This window comes from Tursiops truncatus, chromosome 19 (assembly GCF_011762595.2).
Source record: "Tursiops truncatus isolate mTurTru1 chromosome 19, mTurTru1.mat.Y, whole genome shotgun sequence".
Taxonomy (NCBI): domain Eukaryota; kingdom Metazoa; phylum Chordata; class Mammalia; order Artiodactyla; family Delphinidae; genus Tursiops; species Tursiops truncatus.
Window position 1 is genome coordinate 16,645,528 of NC_047052.1, and position 20,026 is coordinate 16,665,553.

At 35.9% G+C, this 20,026-nt stretch overlaps 1 long non-coding RNA gene and 2 pseudogenes across 1 annotated transcript in view; 2 read left to right on the plus strand and 1 right to left on the minus strand.

Annotated features, from left to right (window-relative positions):
* Window positions 1–20,026, minus strand: part of LOC141277247 (uncharacterized) — a 280,618-nt gene that overhangs the window by 48,616 nt on the left and 211,976 nt on the right. The window lies entirely within an intron of this gene.
* On the plus strand, window positions 5,354–5,726 carry LOC101335586 (mitochondrial import inner membrane translocase subunit TIM14 pseudogene; annotated as a pseudogene).
* Window positions 14,310–20,026, plus strand: part of LOC101335868 (large ribosomal subunit protein eL20 pseudogene) — a 66,198-nt pseudogene continuing 60,481 nt past the window's right edge.

Here is a 20,026-nt window from a genome sequence, read left to right on the forward strand (position 1 = left end):
GTTCTGTTATCCACTTCATTTGATAAATCTAACTTAGCTTTTGCTTCTACTGTCATCTAAATTCTAAAATTCTTAATTCTCAGAATTTTCTGAGGCATCAACAATCATCCAACTGCAACCAAACAGATACAACTTCTCTAGTATCAACAGTAACAATGACAAATTTATCTAAAGCAAAAATAAAACAAGAGCCTTGAAAATGTTTGTGCCTTTGGCCCAGTACTTTCTTTCTTTCAGGAATTTATGCTAAACAAATAAATCTTTGCACAGTTGATACATTATATGAAAAATATCATAGCATTTTGTAATGCATAATTTATAAAAGCAGATTAGAAACTTTATGTCTAAGAATAGACAATGCATAAAATAAACCATGGTACTTTTGTAAGATGGAATAGTTCACAAAGCAAGTAAAATTAGGCTTATGAAAACTTTTTAATAGAGTGAAGAAATGCCCACTTATGTTAGGGAAAATAAGCAGGACGTAGACATCATTTACATAACTAATATATACAGAGAAGAAAGACTGAAAGGAAATGCAAAAGCTTCACAGTGATTATTTTCTTTGTAATTTTCTATACTTCCTAAATTTCTACGAGTATCTTTTTATCTCATACATAAAGAAAACAACAAAAGTTACCATAAATGGATCTACATACATATACTTTAAGAGAAGCTTCAACGAAATCAACCCCTAATTTGGTCTTCTATAAACTGAACAGATAGAATAGGCAGAGAAATGTTTGCTGGGATGTAATACAATTCATTCCATAGATGTTCCATGCAGTGGGCACTGTGCTATATGGATGAGGAATATTGCCTTGGAAAGCTCTCAGTTGGTGTAAGGAGGGGTAACCATGTAAAAATAAAACTGTGCACCTAAATTCACCATAAATGAGACACAAGCCCTGCCTTTGAGCAGCTCAAGGGAGACGAAGTTCATCAAATTATTGCTACATGGTGTGAGAAGAATTGTAAAAAATAATTTTTAAAAAGCAGTGGTTTTCAAATTCAAGCTATGCCAGGGAACTTCAAGGGTTACAAAAACTACGCTATTTTAATTTCTTCATTTAAACAGCACTTATTTCTAAAATGGTATTTTAAATACAGGCACACACAAGAATATTATATACCAATATTATAATATTCATATCTGAAATTTTCACTACATTACGTTATGCAACCAGGTTAACTTGCTTCCTCTGTGAACTGTGAATAAACTATTTCTAACCATCCTTATTCAAGAGATTACAAAAACAAGCTTCTTAAGCAAACAAACAAAATCCTAAAACTTGCAACTACTTATAGATGTGAATCAGAATTCTCTCAACATGGGAATCTAAAACAAACAAGTCACTTGCTCAAGGTGACCTCAAGCTGTAATTGCCCCCATACTCTCCAATTATAGATTCAGATTTATAAAATCAACTTAATCTAATTTATTACAACTGCTTTTTCAGCAGGGGAGGTGCTGTTGATCATTTAGAAATCATTTGGAAACAAAAAGACTTTCGATGCTTGAAAAAAGTTTCAAAGTGAGTGATAAGCTATGGTCACGGCACAGTGAAGACATAAAGGAAGCAATAAAATAAATGCAAGCTATCTTATCACATTTGAAAAGTGGAAATTTTTACTTTTCATAATATTTAGCCAAAACTAATTTTCATTGTGTATTTTTCCCTAATTTTCATGACAAAGGAATCGAATAGGAAATACATGGATCACTACTGTGCAATATCAATAGTTCTCTTGGTTTTAGGTCATTCAAAAATCAACTGGAAGAACCTACTTTTAAGTTAGAAAAGAAAGGTTAGAAAGAGACATTGTGCTATGGAAATGCAAATATCCAGTTATTCTGGTAACTGTCCAAAGGCAACAAATAGGAAAGCAGCCCATGTCACCCAGAACATCGCCTGTATCCCTGCATGAGACACTTAAGTAGATTACAGGGATTGTCCTGAGGTGACAAGAGTCCCAAGGGACACCTTGCCTCCTGCATCCATTAGGAAGATTTTGGCTTCAGGTAATAGAAAAACATAACTCAAACCATGTGGGCATTTATTATCACAACATTAAGTAGCAGAGCAACCTCCAGGTTTCCTCTCTCCTTCTTGGCTTCGTCTTCCTATGTATTGACTTCATCCTAAGATGGATGGCAAGATGACTGCAACAGTTCCAAGTACAATATCCAGAACCAACCATAGCCAGTGAAAGGACCATCTTTTCCTCATTATATGGGTGAATAAACCTTTTCAAGAAAGCCCCAAGCAAAATTTTCCTCCTGCCAAAATTGTATTACATGCCCATGCCTAAACCAGTCATTGGCAAGGGAACACTCTATGACTGACTTAGATTAACTGGAACCCTAGAGCAGGAGATGGGCCTAGCTTCTTCTGAAGCACATAGCCATGTATAAAAATGGTGGAAAACCAGATCAATGAAGTTTCTATCGGGAAGGAGGAAGTTGCGATGACTATTAGGGTGTGGCTGCTGTAAAGAAGCTAAAGAATAGGCTTGACACTGTTGTTCTGGCTGGTGACATGGTAACAAACCATTTGGACTAGGAGGGAGCCATGTTGAGAGGCAACTCACTCATACAAGAAAATGCTTATTGAGGTAATTATACACATAAAATTATTAACTGGGTCAACTATTCCTCCTATAACCATGTGTTCATTGTTGCTTAAACCTTTTTCGTAACATTTTAAGAGTTGTAAATTATTAGGTAGATATGGCCCCTCCTCAAGCTGGATTAGGTAGATCCTTCTGAGATCTCACAGCAGCCTCCTGTTACCTGAAGTATATTACTTACTTATGGCTGCCTTTTTATTAGAGTTCCATATAGTTCTATTTATCTTCATTAAGAATTCACCTATATTCTTCTGAAGAACAGAAACCATGTCTTATTCATTTCTTATCCCTCCCTATTAGTTACAATACTCAACATAATGTCTTAAATGTCTGTTGTATGAACTAAGAGATTTGATGTTTACAATGGTATAAAGTTCTAATCCATTGTATTTCTATCTTCCTCTCACAATTTTACTCTGTTCCTTTATTCCTTAATGTTCAGAATTTTTGTTATACATCCAGTGTACTTCTCATTACTAATATTTTATCAGTCTTTCAAATTATTAAGATTCTATCCTGTTATACAATTCTTTCACCTCTAAGAAGGTAGCCCTGGCAGAGATGCTCACAAAGATACATAAAGATATTCACAGAAAAATCATTTATAATTGCAAAAAAATCAGAAACTTAAGATGCAACTACAGGGATTGCCTAGATAAGTAATACATCCATTCTGTGGAAAATAACTACTAAAGAATCATGGTTTAGAAGATTAATAATGGCATAAGTTTCATGATAAACTCTTAGAGGTACAAAAGCACTTAACAAAACATATATATATATATATATATATATATATATATATATATATATATACACACATATGTATATATACACACACATATATAATATGCCCAAGTTTAAAAAAATAAAAATTGGAGGCCTTTCCAGCAAAGATAGCAAATTGATCTGAGGTGTGAAGTCTCTCCTCCCACTTCAAAGACATCTAGAAATTCTACATAAAATTTGAAGAACTTTTTCAAAGTACACAGCTGGAGTTTAAGATAAGAAAAATACATTTCTAGGGGCCAGAAAAATAAGCCATGTGTCCCTCAGGAAGAAATGGATGTAGATTGTGGCAATGACACAAAAAGTCAAGATTTTGAGTCCTGAACTTCCTCCAAGAAGCAAGACCGGGGGTGAACTAGAAGTAGAAAAAACTCCCAACAGGATAAAGATAAGGTTTGCCTCAAGGTACAGCAGGAAGCAGAGTCAGTCATGACAATTTTGAATTCCCTGCCCTGCAAGGCATGTCAGCAGAGTGTAAAATTCTTTGAGCTATTAGCAAAGTCCAAACTAAAAAATTAGTATAAAAAGTGGTCCAAACCTGGGAAACCCATACATCCACAGTAAAACACAAAACTGTCCCATAAGGGTGCTTCCACAATCCAGCACATACCTATAAATATATAATTAGTACTGATGAACTCAGAAAGACTGCAAAGAATACAAAGCAATCCAATGCTATAAAAGTTTGCAAATGCAACAAAAGCTCATAATCAAATGACTCTGAATACTAAAGCAATTCAAAAAGAATTTTAAAATAAATGTTTATAGCCATTAAGCAGATGAAAAAGATAATAGATTCCACATGGCAGGATCAAGGTACAGGCATACCTGAGAGATACTGCAGGTTCAGTTCTAGATCACCACCATAAAGCAAGTATCGCAATAAAGAAAATCACATGAATTTTCTGATTTCCAAGTGCATGTAACAGTTATATTTGAACTCCACTGTAGTCTATTAAGTGTGCAATAGCATTGTATCTAAAAAAACAATGTACATACCTTAATTTTAAAATACTTTATTGCTAAAAAAAATGCTAACCATCATCCGAGCCTTCAGCGAGCTGCAGTAGTAATATCAAAGATCACTGCCACAGATTACCATAACAAATATAATATTAATGAAAAAGTTTGAAATATTGTAAGAATTACCAAAATGTGACAGAGACATGAAGTGAGCAAACACTGTTGGAAAAGTGGTGCCAGTACACTTGCTCAGCAGGGCATCGCCACAAACTTTCAATTTGCAAAGAACACAGGATCTGTGAAGTACAACAAAGTGAAGCACAATAAAACAAAGTATGCGTGTATTATTAAAAATGGAAAAATCTGAAAAAAATTCTATCACTGGCAAACAAAACAATAATATGTTAAAGAGCACACAACACAAAGAGGAAGAGAAATTTATTAAATTGGAAGATAAGTCTAAAGAAGTCACCTAGAATGTACCACAGGAAGTTTAAATAATGGAAAATATGAAAGAGAAATTTAGACAGAAGATCCAGCATATGATAGTTATCTGTGAAAGACACTACAGTGAACAAAGAAAGATATAATATTTTTAAAGTTTTCAGAAGTTAAGATATAAACCCTCAGATTGAAAGAGCTCCTTAACTCCCCAGACTGAACAAAGATACAACACTGTAGTGAAACTACAGAACACCAAGAAAAAAGAGAAAAAAGTGTGAACGCTGCAAGAGAGAAAAGATAAACTACCTTCAAAGGAACAATAATCAAACCAATAGGAATCCTATCAAAGGCAACAATAGATGCACAAATAATAAGATGCACAAATATATTTTCCCCAAAATAATAAGGGAAAATAACATAACCTACAATTCCATACCTAGCTAAACAATCATCTAAGAGTTCAAATAAAAGCAGACTGTCCAAGATATAAAAACTAAGAACTTGGGCACTCCCAGGGGAGGCAGAGGAGTCGAGCGGGAACCATGGCCAGTACAGTCATAGCAGTTGGACTGACCATTGCTGCAGCAGGATTTGCAGGCCATTATGCTTTGCAAGCCATGAAGCATATGGAGCCTCAAGTAAAACAAGTTTTTCAAAGTCTACCAAAATCTGCCTTCAGTGGTGGCTATTACACCTTCAGAGGTGGGTTTGAACCCCAAATGACAAAACAGGAAGCAGCATTAATACTAGATGTAAGCCCTAATGCCAATAAAGGAAAGATAAGAGATGCTCATCGACCAATTATGCTTTTAAATCACCCAGACAAGGGAGGATATCCTTATATAGCAGCCAAAATCAATGAAGCTAAAGATTTACTAGAGGGTCAAACTAAAAAATGAATTAAATGTATGATGAATTTTAAGTTCTCACTCATTTATATATATGAATATCAGCTTTTTATAATAAAATGCCTTAAAGCTACACATTTTTAAAATTAGCATAAGCTAAATCAAAGCCTTGCTATAAATTTGAGGATTTAAAATCAGATTATAGAATATTTGTAGGTTAATACTCAATAATTATGGATAAATGCATGCCATCTGAAGTGTTGTTCATTACTCGTTTGTCAAATAATTTCGTACCTATTTCAAGACAAAGTGAAAAAGAGAGTCTCTCCCTAAAGGAATCCCCAATCTGATGGGAGACAGATAAACTGATAATTAAAATACAATGTGATAAATATGATGGAATTAACACATGTTGTTATAGTAGGGGATCATCTCATTGGGACAGAAGGCTGTTCAAGGAACAGAGGACTCCCCCAGCGACTTAGAACCTTGAACTTAAAAATGAATTTAGCCAAAACTTAACCTAAGAAATTGATCTAGGTATGTATTTATCATACATATCTTCCTCTGAAATTTTTTGGAAGTGTTTGAGAAGGATGGGTATTAGCTCTTCTCCAAATGTTTGATAGAGTTCACCTGTGAAGCCATCTGGTCCTGGACTTTTGTCTGTTGGAAGATTTTTAATCACACTTTCAATTTCATTACTTGTGATTGGTCTGCTCATATTTTCTACTTCTTCCTGGTTCAGTCTTGGAAGCTTATACCTTTCTAAGAATTCATCCATTACTTCCAGGTTGTCCATTTTATTGGCATAAAGTTGCTTGTAGTAGTCTTTTATGATGCTTTGTATTTCTGCAGTGTCCATTTTAACTTCTTTTTCATTTCTAATTTTATTAATTTGCGTCCTCTCCCTCTTTTTCTTGATGAGACTGGCTAAAGGTTTATCAATTTTGTTTATCTTCTCAAAGAACCAGCTTTTAGTTTTATTGATCTTTGCTATTGTTTTCTTTGCTTTTATTTCATTTATTATTTATTTTTATGATTCATTTCCTTCTACTAATTTTGGGTTTTGTTTATTCTTCTTTCTCTAGTTCCTTTAGGTGTAAGGTTAGATGGTTTATTTGAGATTTTTCTTGTTTCTTGAGGTAGGCTCGTATTGCTATAAACTTCCCTCTTAGAACTGCTTTTTCTGCATCCCATAGGTTTTGGATCATCGTGTTTTCATTGTCATTTGTCTCTAGGTATTTTTTGATTTCCTCAGTGATCTCTTGGTTACTTACTATTGTATTGTTTAGCCTCCATGTGTTTGTGTTTTTTACGTTGTTTTCCCTGTAATTTATTTCTAATCTCATAGCATCATGGTCAGAAAAGATGCTTGACATGATTTCTATTTTCTTAAATTTACCGAGGCTTGATTTGTGACCCAAGAGGTGATCTACCCCGGAGAATGTTCCATGTGCACTTGAGAAGAAAGTATAATCTGCTATTTTCAGATGGAATGTCCTATAAATATCAATCAAATCTATCTGGTCTATTGTGTCATTTAAAGCTTGTGTTTCCTTATTAAATTTCTGTCTGGATGATCTGTCCATTGGTGTAAGTGAGGTGTTAAAGTCCCCCACTATTACTGTGTTACTGTCGATTTCTGCTTTTACAGCTGTTAGCATTTGCCTTAGGTATTGAGGCACTCCTATGTTGGGTGCATATATAATTGTTATATCTTCTTCTTGGATTGATCCCTTGATCATTACGTAGTGTCCTTGTCTCTTGTAATAGTCTTTATTTTAAAGTCTATTTTATCTGATATGAGTATTGCTACTGCAGCTTTCTTTTGATTTCCATTTGCACAGAATATCTTTTTCCATTCCCTCACTTTCAGTCTGTGTCCCTAGGTCTGAAGTGGGTCTCTTGTAGACAGCATATAGATGGGTCTTATTTTTGTATCCATTCAGTGAGCCTGTGTCCTTTGGTTGGAGCATTTAATCCATTCACATTTAAGGTAATTATCAATATGTATGTTCCTATTACCATTTTCTTATGTCTTTTGTTTGTTTTTGTAGGCCCTTTTCTTCTCTTGTGTTTCCCACTTAGAGAAGTACCCTGAGCATTTGTTGTAGAGCTGGTTTGGTGGTGGTGACTTCTCTTGGCTTTTGCTTGTCTGTAATTCTTTTGATTTCTCCATCGAATCTGAATGAGATCCTTGCCGGGTAGAGCAATCTTGGTTGTAGGTTCTTCCCTTGCATCACTTTAAATATATTGTGCCACTCCCTTTTGGCTTGTAGAGTTTCTGCTGAGAAATCAGCTGTTAACCTTATGGGAGTTCCCTTATATGTTATTTGTCATTCTTCCCTTGCTGCTTTTAATAATTTTTCTTTGTCTTTAATTTTTGTTCGTTTGATTACTAAGTGTCTCAGCGTGTTTCTCCTTGGATTTATCCTGTCTAGGACTCTGTGCTTCCTGGACTTGGATGGCTATTTCCTTTCCCATGTTAGGGAAGTTTTTGACTATAATCTCTTCAAATATTTTCTCACATCCTTTCTCTCTCTCTCTTCTCCTTCTGGGACCCCTATAATGCGAATGTTGGTCTCAGAGATCTCTTAGGCTGTCTTCAGTTTTTTTCATTCTTTTTTCTTTATTCTGTTCCGTGGCAGTGAATTCCACCATTCTGTCTTCTAGGTCAGTTACCCGTTCTTCTGCCTCAGTTATTTTGCTACTGTTTCCTTCTAGTATATTTTTTGTTTCACTTATTGTATTGTTCATTTGTTTGTTCTTTAATTCTTTTAGGTCTTTGTTAAACATTTCTTGCATCTTCTCCATCTTTGCCTCCATTGTTTTTCTGAGATCCTGCATCATCTTCACTATCATTATTCTGAATTCTTTTTCTGGAAGGTTGCCTATCTCCACTTCATTTAATTGTTTTTTGGGGGTTTTATCTTGTTCCTTCATCTGGCACATAGCCCTCTGCCTTTTCATTTTGTCTATCTTTCTGTGAATTTGGTTTTCATTCCACAGACTGCAGGATTGTAGTTCTTCTTGCTTCTGCTGTCTGCCCTCTGGTGGATGAGGCTATCTAAGAGGCTTGTGCAAGCTTCCTGATGGGGAGGGACTGGTGCTGGGTAGAGCTGGGTGTTGCTCTGGTGGGCAGAGCTCAGTAAAACTTCAATCTGCTTGTCTGCTGATGGATGGGACTACGTTCCCTCCCTGTTGGTTGTTTGGCCTGAGGCGACCCAGCACTGGAGGCTACAGGCTCCTTGGTGCGGCTAATGGTGGACTCCGGGAGGGCTCATGCCAAGGAGTACTTTCCAGAATTTCTGCTATCAGTGTCCTTGTCCTCACGGTGAGCCACAGCCATCCCCTGCCTCTGAAGGAGACCCTCCAACACTAGCAGGTAGGTCTGGTTCAGTCTCCTGTGGGGTCACTGCTCCTTCCCCCTGGGTCCTCATGCACACACTACTTTGTGCATGCCCTCCAAGAGTGGAGTCTCTGTTTACCCCAGTCCTGTCAAAGTCCTGCAATCAAATCCCACTAGGCTTCAAAGTCTGATTCTCTGGGAATTCCTCCTCCTGTTGCTGGACCGCCAGGTTGGGAAGCCTGATGTGGGACTCAGAACCTTCACTCCAGTGGGTAGACTTCTGGGCTATAACTGTTCTCCAGTTTGTGAGTCACCCACCCAGCAGTTATGGGATTTAATTTTATTGTGATTGCACCCCTCCTACCATCTTATTGCAGCCTCTCCTTTGTCTCTGGATGTGGGGTATCTTTTTTGGTGAGTTCCAGTGTCTTCCTGTCGATGATTGTTCAGCAGTTACTTGTGATCCCAGTGCTCTCACAACAGGGAGTGAGTGCACGTCCTTCTACTCTGCCATCTTCCCTTTCTATTGACTACACAGTTTTTTGTTTTAAAAAGTTGGAATTTGTTTCCCTTCTTGGAAGGGAACATTGATATTTAACTGCTTTTAGAGACTGTCATCTCATATATATAAAATGGACACATGGCTATAAGACACCATATAGGAAATGAGTAGTTATGTATTTTATTTTATATACCAATCTACTTTACTGTGAAAAGACAGAGGTTTGAATAAGAACTTGTGAAAATCTGTAGTAAAATACCTTAAGCTGTTAACTGTAAGGCATGGAATAGGAGTTGCTCAGTGGATTGGTTCTATGTTGTGGACTACTTAAGTCTGCATTTGTTACTGTGCTAATAAACAATATTAAAACAAAACAAAACAAAAAGCAAAAAAAGGCATAGTAGGCAAATACTAACCAAAAGAAAGTGAAATTGCTAAGAATGGAATGATTTATAACTAAATGATTATAACAGTGATTATCTCTGTGGGGAGTGATAAGTGATTTTTATTATGTTCTTTATATCTTTCTAAATTTTTTAAATGAAAATATACAATCTGTATAAATTTAAAAATTATTTTTAAGGACTTTATTAATATAGCATAACTAAGAATAACCAACACTGCATGTTATGCCAATCCCTATCAAGATACATGTATTAAATAATTTAATCTTTATAACAACTTAAAGAAGGAAATACTGTTATAATATTTTTGCTTCATTTTGCAGATGAAGAAACTGAGGCATAAAGGGATTTAAATAACTTGCCTGAGGTCAAACAGCTAGTAGAAACAGGACTAGGTTAGGAACTAAATATATGTGGGTACTAGAGATAGACATCTATGTCCAGGTCTAACATGGAAGATACAACTCAGAATTTTCAAAGATTGCTTTTTCATTTTATTTTTTCCAGTAAAAAATATTCCAATGAGAAGATATATTTAACATTTACAATACTACTAACAGTAGAATTCACAGGCAAAATAAAATCCCTTCCTGTAAGTTTGTTCACGTGTTTATACTCTAGAATTATAAAACAGAAGTACCACTGTGTCTACCAATGTTTATTTCATGGCTTTTTCCAGTTAAAATGTATCACTCCTGTAACAGATACAATTCTATTTTTGCACTTTAATTGCTTCTGGTTGGTGTCAGCAAAGTGACATTTGTAAAAGTTTAACCAGGTTTTAATAATAAAAACTTAGACAATATTTCCATCCATGTTTTGAAATTCTGGGTGTAAAACACATGGCTAAAACTATCCTCTATTTGGATATGATTGTCTTTCTCAGATTTTATTTCCCTTTTCTTTTTAAACAAATATATAGTTTAGAATGAAATTTAAGATAACATATAGTATATTTAAAAATAATTTCTATTGTACAACCACAAAAAAAAGAAAAAAGCCACGGTAGAAACTACTTTCACCTGTATTTACAGTAGCCTCCCCCTAAGAAAAGAAAGAAAAGCAAAAGAGAGTCATCATTTATAAGTAATGGATGCATTCCTAACCAAATGGATACTGAAAGAAAAAGGAGCATTTTTCTAGCTATATCAGAAAGGGCCTTGCAAACAGCACATAGACAATTACAGTTCCGTGAACATTCAATTGGCCACCTATCTTGGCTAAATTACAATAATGTGCATTTGGCAAATCATATCATTTCACAAAGTCATTTTAAATGTACAATGTGCATTTCTTCTCTTACCTCTCAAAATAATTCTCTAGAATGTGTCAAACTTAAAGAAATATGCAGATACACCGTTGGATATCCTGTCATAACCAGGCTTCACAGGAAGCCAGAGCACCTTTCTCTAGCTAGACTTCATATTCCTAGAAGGAACCACCACCAAGATGCACTTCTGTCTACACTGACACTGTCATGGTAGCATGTTAAGCATGTTGGAGTCGATGACATATTTGTCAGAGGCCCTATTTACTGAAATAAAGACAATGGCAAATGGTTGATCAACACTTCTCTTTCTATTGTCATAAACTCTCAGCAGATTATCCTTTCCAAATAATGAGTTAGGTTTATAATTTTCAAAAGCTAAGATCTTTTTGATACAATTTCACACTATATAATATTCTTCATATTCATTTATGATATCACATTATAAGGTATCAAAAAGTGATTTTGAGAAATGTGGGTGGAGGCATCCAAATGCATAGTTATAATAGATGTACATGGGGCTCTGGAATATAAAACTAATGATTTCATTTGTCTACTCCTGATGTTATTGGAGAGTATTATCTTATGCATAATTAACAGGGTTTTGAAAGGCTGAATATAAAATATTATAGCATTTCTTGTCAGCTTACATTGGGAACTCTACTGTAACTGACACAAATAACCTATAAAGGTGCTTTCTACCTAATCTGGAAAAATTGTAAATATTATACTGTGTTGGTACATCTTTGTTTTCACAGATATTCATGCAGGGAAAGAGTAACTATAAAGAGCAAAATAAAATCCATCTGTAGGCTATTATAAATACTGGCTCACTTACATTTAACAAGTGACAATGCCTATTGACCTTAAAATTGTAGAAATTAAACTACTGGCTTGACCATATAAATCTCATGTGTAACTACAGAAAACCATAAGTGTCTAATTCATTGGCAAGTTTCTCACCGTAACTTATGCCTGTGGATCAGTGGTACAGAAACTGGTAGAAACATTATAAGCCACACAAATACTATTAACAATAAACACGGTGGCTTATGAAACCTGGTCGGTAGCTTCTCTTTCATCCACCTGAGGGGTCACCCAAATAATACTATCTTCCATTCCTGACTTTTTAAATTCAAAATCATCAATGATTACAAGTCTTATGCATAATATTGCAATTAATATTCTGAAAACTGCTCATTATGGGCTAGGTAGTTAACAAGCAGATTGCATGGTCTGGGTCAAGTTGGAGTTGAGGCACTGAGACTGAAATAAAGGCAAGAAAGCACTGCTGAGAAGACAGGTGACTACACAGAGAAGGAACTGAATTACTGGATTTTGAGACTGGAATTATACTACACTCAGCATCAACAAATATGTGTGCCAGGCACCGTGCTAGGTGTTGTTTTCAAACATTTGAACAGGGTCACTTAGGAAAATTACACATTCCCTGAAGTTGCACATAAGAAAATATTTTCAAACAAAACATTTCCTGGAGGGAGGGATAACTCAAAAACTAAATATGCGACACAGTAGGATCTTGTTGTCCATCCAATCTATATGTAATAGCTTGCATCTTGTATAGAAATGTAAGATTTTTGTGTATTGATTTTGTATCCTGCAACCTTACTGAATTTGTTTACTAGGTCTAAGTTTTTTATATACATTCTTTTTTATATTTTTAATATACATTCTTTTTTATTTATATACATTTATATATTCTTTTTCTTAATGTACATTCTTTTTTATATTCTTTTCCATTATGGTTTATCCCAGGACATTAAATATAGTTCCCTGTGCTATACAGTAGGACCTTGTCCATCAATTGTATATGTAATAGTTTGCATCTACTAACCACAAACTCCCAGTTCATCCCTCCCCAAACCCACCCCCCTTGGCAACCACAAATCTGTTCTCTATGTCTGTGAGTCTGTTTCTGCTTCGTAGGTAGGTTCATCTGTGTCATATTTTAGATTCCACATGTAAGTGATATCATATGGTATTTGTTTTTCTCTTTCTGACTTACTTCACTTAGTATGATAATCTCTAGTTGCATCCATGTTGCTATGAATGGCATTATTTCATTCTTTTCTATGGCTGAGTAGTATTCTTTATCCATTCATCTGTCAATGTACATTTAGGTCGTTTCCATGTCTTGGCTATTGTGAATAGTGCTGCTATGAACATAGGGGTGCAATGTATCTTTTTGAATTATCGTTTTGTCTGGATATGTGCCCATGAGTGGGATTGCTGGGTCATATGTTAATTCTATTTTTAGTTTTCTGAGGAACCTCCATACTGTTTTCCACAGTGGCTTACATTCACACCAACAGGGAACTGTACTCAATGTCTTGGGATAAGCCATAATGGAAAAGAATATAAAAAAAGAATGCCTATATATTTATAACTGAGTCACTTTGCTGTGCAGTAGAAATTAACACAACATTGTAAATCAACCATACTTCAATAAAGTAAATAAATAAAAACAAAAAACTCAGTGTACATACTCAAAATAATTAAGCCTATTCTTTTAATTAGAAGGGACAGATATTTTTAAAGGGGAAACATTTTGGTATAAGGTCCAAAGACTTTAAATATCTTGTCCCATTTTAGAAAATAAGAAATAGAGCACTTTTCTTTAACCATTTTAGTATGACACAAACTGGCTTTAAATCCACTTTTTTCTAGAACAGCACATACCAGGCAGTCAGCAAAGAGTTGAGAGAATGAGTGAATATTTTAGCCACTTTTTATTTATCAAAATAAAAAATATAACCTAAAATCCATTCCAAGGGACTTCTGAACAGATAACTATTGGATATATAAAATAAATTAGGACATAGTTTTGCTACCAACCATTAGAGCAAGATCAAGACTGAGATAGCATAACCTCTTCTGACTACAAAATAGCACCATTGCAACAAGATTGTTCACTCACTCATGATAATACAAGGAGTTCAGGACAAACTTATCTTGTCCAAATAAAAAGCCATAAAAACTGACAGATGCTTCCTTTTTTGGTGAGAAAACATCCATTTTGTAACAATCTATAACCCTTTTGTAATCATCAGTGTGCAGAGGATAAAGATCATTCCCTCTCCTTGGGGGTATGGTCCTTGAAAAAAATTTTTTAAAACAACAGGTACACTGTGAGAAGTACATAACAGGAAATGACACGGTAAGAATCCATTGATGCCACATATAAATGAGAGAGACAAGTGACTCACGCCTTCTCTAAACCATTCACAACAAACTTTTTTTTTCTCATTTCATCAATATGAAACCACATAAAAGAAATTCCAGCTACTAACCACATTAAAACGTGAGTTATTTGCTGGAGACTTGATAACATTGAGGGGGCAAAAAGTCAACATTCTTGCCAAGTGAAAGCATAAAAAAAAAAAGTCTCTTACAGTTACCTTCAAGGTAAAATTAATTATTAATTGGCAAAGCCTGGACATGGAATGATTGCTATCAATATTTTAATATTTTCAGTGCTAATTTCATTCTCACCATCGTAGTTTGTCTATGAAGAAGCAAGAGAGGTCTATTTACTTTTAGTGAGGCTTGCTATAATGATCACCTTAAGAAGGCCACCAATGCTTTGAAATGCTTTGAATCTTCCTCTTCTTGAATTTCTAATATTAAACAAACTGAAAAAATATTCCCACTTCATTCACACAAATGAACAATTCTACCATTCTTAGGTGGCTCATGAAGATTAGATGCTAATTTCTGAACAAGATTAATTTTTTAATTCCCACTCACCAGTACTGCAACTCACACTGTGTTAAGACTTGTATTTTATCATAAAAGTTTTGTGATCATTTGTAAAACTTGAATTTTGAAATTAGAAAGTTAATTTACCAGTTACCTGAATTCAAACTAACTCATCTCTAGAGCCAAGCCTGCAGAAATGCCTAGATAAAATTCAGCATGTTTCAGGTTTCAGCAGAACGGTGTAAAAGAAACCTTAAGGATTGAGGAATGAATATGTCACAAACAGGACATGGATGAAGAAGAATTAGGAGCACTCTGCTTTAGCTCCTCAGGGTCCATTGTCCCAGAGGGAAAAGAGCATCTTCTGAACCTGGAAATATGAGCCCAAGAAAATCTCAGGTTCAAGGTGACCTCCAATTTGCCTCAGGGATAGAGACGCAACCCTTAACTGCTAGTACCAAGGCTCCAGGGCAGATAAGGGGAGAGTCAACAGAGGTTTGGAACTGCCCATGGCATTTAAAGCCTAGAGGGGCTGTTCTGGGGGGACAGTGTTCACTAGAAAAGAGTCACATTAGACTATATATATAAAGGCTGTCTACTGCCATGTGGAACCCTGAGAGTATAGGGGCAATGTCTCAGGCTAACCTGGACATTGGCCCCAGATTTGCCCTCATTTTCCATTGTTAACATCATACACCTCTATGCTTCTACACATCTTCCTGACCGCCAGCCTGTGACTAAATACTTCAGTTTTACCTGTGATGCTGTCTCACCTCAGACAGCAGCTGCATCTGACCGCGTTACTCCTGTAAGCCCCATGGCCCATTACAAACCTGGACATCTGGCCAGGTAGGTGGGCAATGTCTTCGTCAGCCACTGCCTGAAAACTGGCCATCCTTCTCAGCTCTTACCTCTTTTTCACTCACCACATTGAAATAATCACTAGATGCTACTGATTCTATCTTTCCAATAGATTTCAAATCTGTCCATTTCTCTATCCCCATTGGCACACCTGCCTGGTTCATCTAGGCCATCACTGCTCTTGCCTCTTAACAGCCTCTTAACTCACTTCCTGCGCCAGTCGAACCCCTCCAATCCTCCAATCCATTCTCTGTACTGCAGGCACAGTGGTGTTACTCACAACTCATCCCAGCATGTCACTCTACAAGTTAAAATATTTCAGGGCTCCCCATTGCCCTCAAGATAACTGCCAAGTTCTGTATCATCCATTCAGGATTCAGTCCTCACTTATCCAACCTCATCTCTCACAAGCTCAACAACTTCTGCAGCACTTCCAAATGCAGAGACCCATGTTCTTTCTCACCTATAAGTCTTCTGTACTTAGTCTAACCTCCCCTTGTGTGACTAAACTAAATCTCCTCCAAGACGTGATATGTCAAACAGATACAGCTCATTATACTTTGCTCATGAACTAACCTTGTTTGTAATAGTCTTTTATTACTATTTCTCTTGAGCTAATATTTCTAAAGACAAGAATATTCATAATCTATTCATAGGAATCCTAATATTTATCAAGCACCTACTATATTCTTGTCACTGTTATACACATTTATTTTTATTAACTTATGTAATCCCCAGAGCAACCCTATGAGTTGATCCAGTTATTATCCCCATTTTATAGATGAGGAAACTGAGACACAGAATGATTAAGAAAAGATGATACAGCTAATAAGTGGAGGATCAAGATTCAAACCATGGTCATAACATTCGAGTTAGCTACTAAACTTCACTGTTACTCCAGAGACAGTCAAGAAGAGCAAACTACGTTTCAATTCCAATAAATGATGGCAAATGTATGTCATCTGACATTAATAAATCTTTCAACTTCAGGGTTGAGGGTAGTTATGATGACTAGACTGCAAATTTCTGTAAGACTTACCTTTGTGATGCAAACATCACATCCCACTAGCTCAGTGCACACTTTACCAGGGGAAATTTTCCCATATTACGTTAACATTTTTTTTTTTTTTTTTGGCTGCACTGCATGGCATGCAGGATCTTAGTTTCCCAACCAGGGATTGAACCCGTGCACCCTGCAGTGGAAGCCTGGAGTCTTAACCACTGGACAGCCAGGGAAGTCCACAGGCCTACTCTGAGAAACAATAAAGTAGAAATATCACACTATAGAATTATGCTGCTGCCAAAACTAAAAGTACATTATTAATGGTACAGAAAAATGTGGGTTCCCAATGCTTTGATATCTAAACTGTACGTCATTTTACCATTTATAGTTTATTAACAAAATTAGATGCAGCTTTTTTGATGCAGCCTTTTTTATATTAACTACTGTACATTTTTCTGATGTTAAATCAATACAGTTTCCATTTTTCATGCAACAGAAATTTAGAAAATTAAATACATCAGACAAATGGTCATCATAAAGCAACCATAAAGTGAAATCTGAAAGATTAAAATTATGGCTATTATTTCTCATGCATATTTGTATCCTCAGATAGTAAAACTCCTAATTGTTTGCCTTGGGTTCTTTTAAGTATAAAAGTAAAATATGGATTAACAAGTTTGTCTTTTCCCGCTTCCAGAAGAAAAATAGTAATTCCTGGGTACAGAATATGTGGTCAAATACTTGACTGATTGACTCCTGTAATAAGCTTGTTTAGTTGCTAAAATATCTAATACTTAGTATTGTAAGATGAATCTTATGTAAGAAACTACTTAAATCTGATATAGTTAACCTTACTAAAAGTCATTTGAGGGTTGGGCTTAAAAATACAAGCATTTTAGAAATAACTGAAAAAATAGTTTTAGTAGTGTAAAGCAAAACATTTTAAAAGTAGCTTTTGTGTACCAGACTATTCATTGATTCACATATACTTATGGAGCACATACCATGTGTTGGCTTGGCAGTAGTTGTTTGACAAACACCACGGAATGAATAGGCCTTGTCTCTGCAGAGCTATGCTCCAGTGAGAGGTTATACTATCACACAATGAGAATCTCAACATGGTGGCATGGTGGGTCACCAACATGAAGTTAACTAGGAAACTATAAATTCACTAAATGTGTCTTCCTACCTTCCCTTGCCACCCTCCCAGATGCTGCCCTAAGTACAGCCTCCTATCATTCTCACTTAAGCCTGATCTCTAAAGGAGTTTCTACTCCAAATTATCCTTCTCCTTTATCCCAGATTTAAATTCCATTCCCTCCAAGCTCAGTTATTGGCTGGGAAGAGCCAAAGAGATGATTTGCATTAGGGCGGGTTTGACTGATAGCTGCCTGCATTTTTTTCTAATGGTATTTGCTAACCCAGAGGAATGACTCACCAATCGAAAAACTTAGGCAATAACAGATGCTAAAGGAAAGTAGGGTTATTCGGGGAAGAGGAGTTTTCTGAGTCCTGCAAAGACTCTGCTTAGGAATTTTTGCCTCTGGCTATGCATAAATTAGCCTTGGATGGCATCACCTTTGCGAAGAAGCTGTAGCCCACAATGTTCAGCAAAACAAATGTTCCAAAGGGTGGGGATAAAGAGTGAAATCCCTAATGAATAACAGGATGGAAAATCCAGACCATAATAACCAGAAACAAAACAAGTCCTGAATGATATTTCCATTTCCACTTATTTGAAAATTATCCAAATATGCATCTGATACTTCTTAGCCCTAACATCCTGTCTTTGGAACATCCCATAAATCCATTTCAATGTAACATCAGGGTCTTTTAATCCCAAGATTTTAAAGCCAGTAAGAGAATTTATTTAATGCCATAAACTGAAAGCTTGCTCTATTCAGAGCATGGGCCCTCTTCCTTCTGGTGAAAAACGAACAAGTGACTCTTTGAAATCTTGCCGTGTTGACAATGGTATTAAATTTTCAGGTTGCTTAGGCTTCATGAAATCATAGGATGGGTAATAAGTGTTAGGCATATAACAAGCGTGAGATGGGTCAGCTCCAAAAAGAAAGGTCCTTAGATCGTCTTCACTGATTTCCATGTCTGTTCACCACCTTGCCAACTAACAGCATCACTAATATGTCCAGAATTTTATTTTTCCTCCAATTAAACCAAGTTAGGGCAAAGTTGTACACTGAGCAAGGGATAACCACTGGATGAGCTAACAACACTAGCTTTTTTGGGATTCAGCCCTTTTCTCTTAAAAATAAGTTCCAGAAAAATGCTCTGTTTCACGAAGACAGTTTGCCTCCTACTTACAAATGTATGCTGATCTGAACAAACTCATGCTTTGTTAATAAATTAAACAAAAGTGCTTTTAAAATTCAACCACAATGAAACATATCATCCAGACCTCATTATTTGCCATTTCCATGCCTCTTCAGGATTTCTGAGTACTCCCTCATGTGTGTCAAAGTGACAGGAGAAAAATCTGTTCCCAAGCTACTTTTAGCCAAGTAAATACTTGGAAACTCACTGTGTAGCTAAGAAAGCATATCATTATGGCCTTTTCAAAGACATCCTGTAAACATCCAGCATTGAACGAAGTAGACAAGCTATTTTCGAAAAGAGCAGAGGCCTACTTTGTTTTTGTTTTTTTTTTAATTTTTACTGGAGTATAGTTGATTTACAATGTGGTTAGTTTCTGCTGTACAGTAAAATGTATCAGTTATATATATATCCACTCTTTTCTAGATTCTTTTCCCATATAGGTCATTACAGAGTATTGGGTAGAATTCCCTGTGCTACACAGTAGGTCCTTGTTAGTTACCTATTTTATATATAGTAGTAGTGTGTATATGTCAGTCTCAATCTCCCAATTTATCCCACCCCCCCTTTCCCCCCGGTAACCATAAATTTGTTTTCTACATCTGTGACTCTATTCCAATCCCAATCCTGGGCATGTATCTGGAAAAAAACATAATCCGAAAGGATACATGACCCCCAATATTCACTGCAGCACTGCTTACAATAGCCAAGACATGGAAGCAACCTAAATGTCCATCAACAGAGGAATGGATAAAGAAGATGTGGTACATATATACAATGGAATATTACTCATCCATAAAGAAGAATGAAATAATGCCATTTGCAGCAACATGGATGTTCATAGGGATTATCACACTAAGTGAAGTAAGTCAGACAGATAAAGACAAATATCATATGATATCACTTAGATG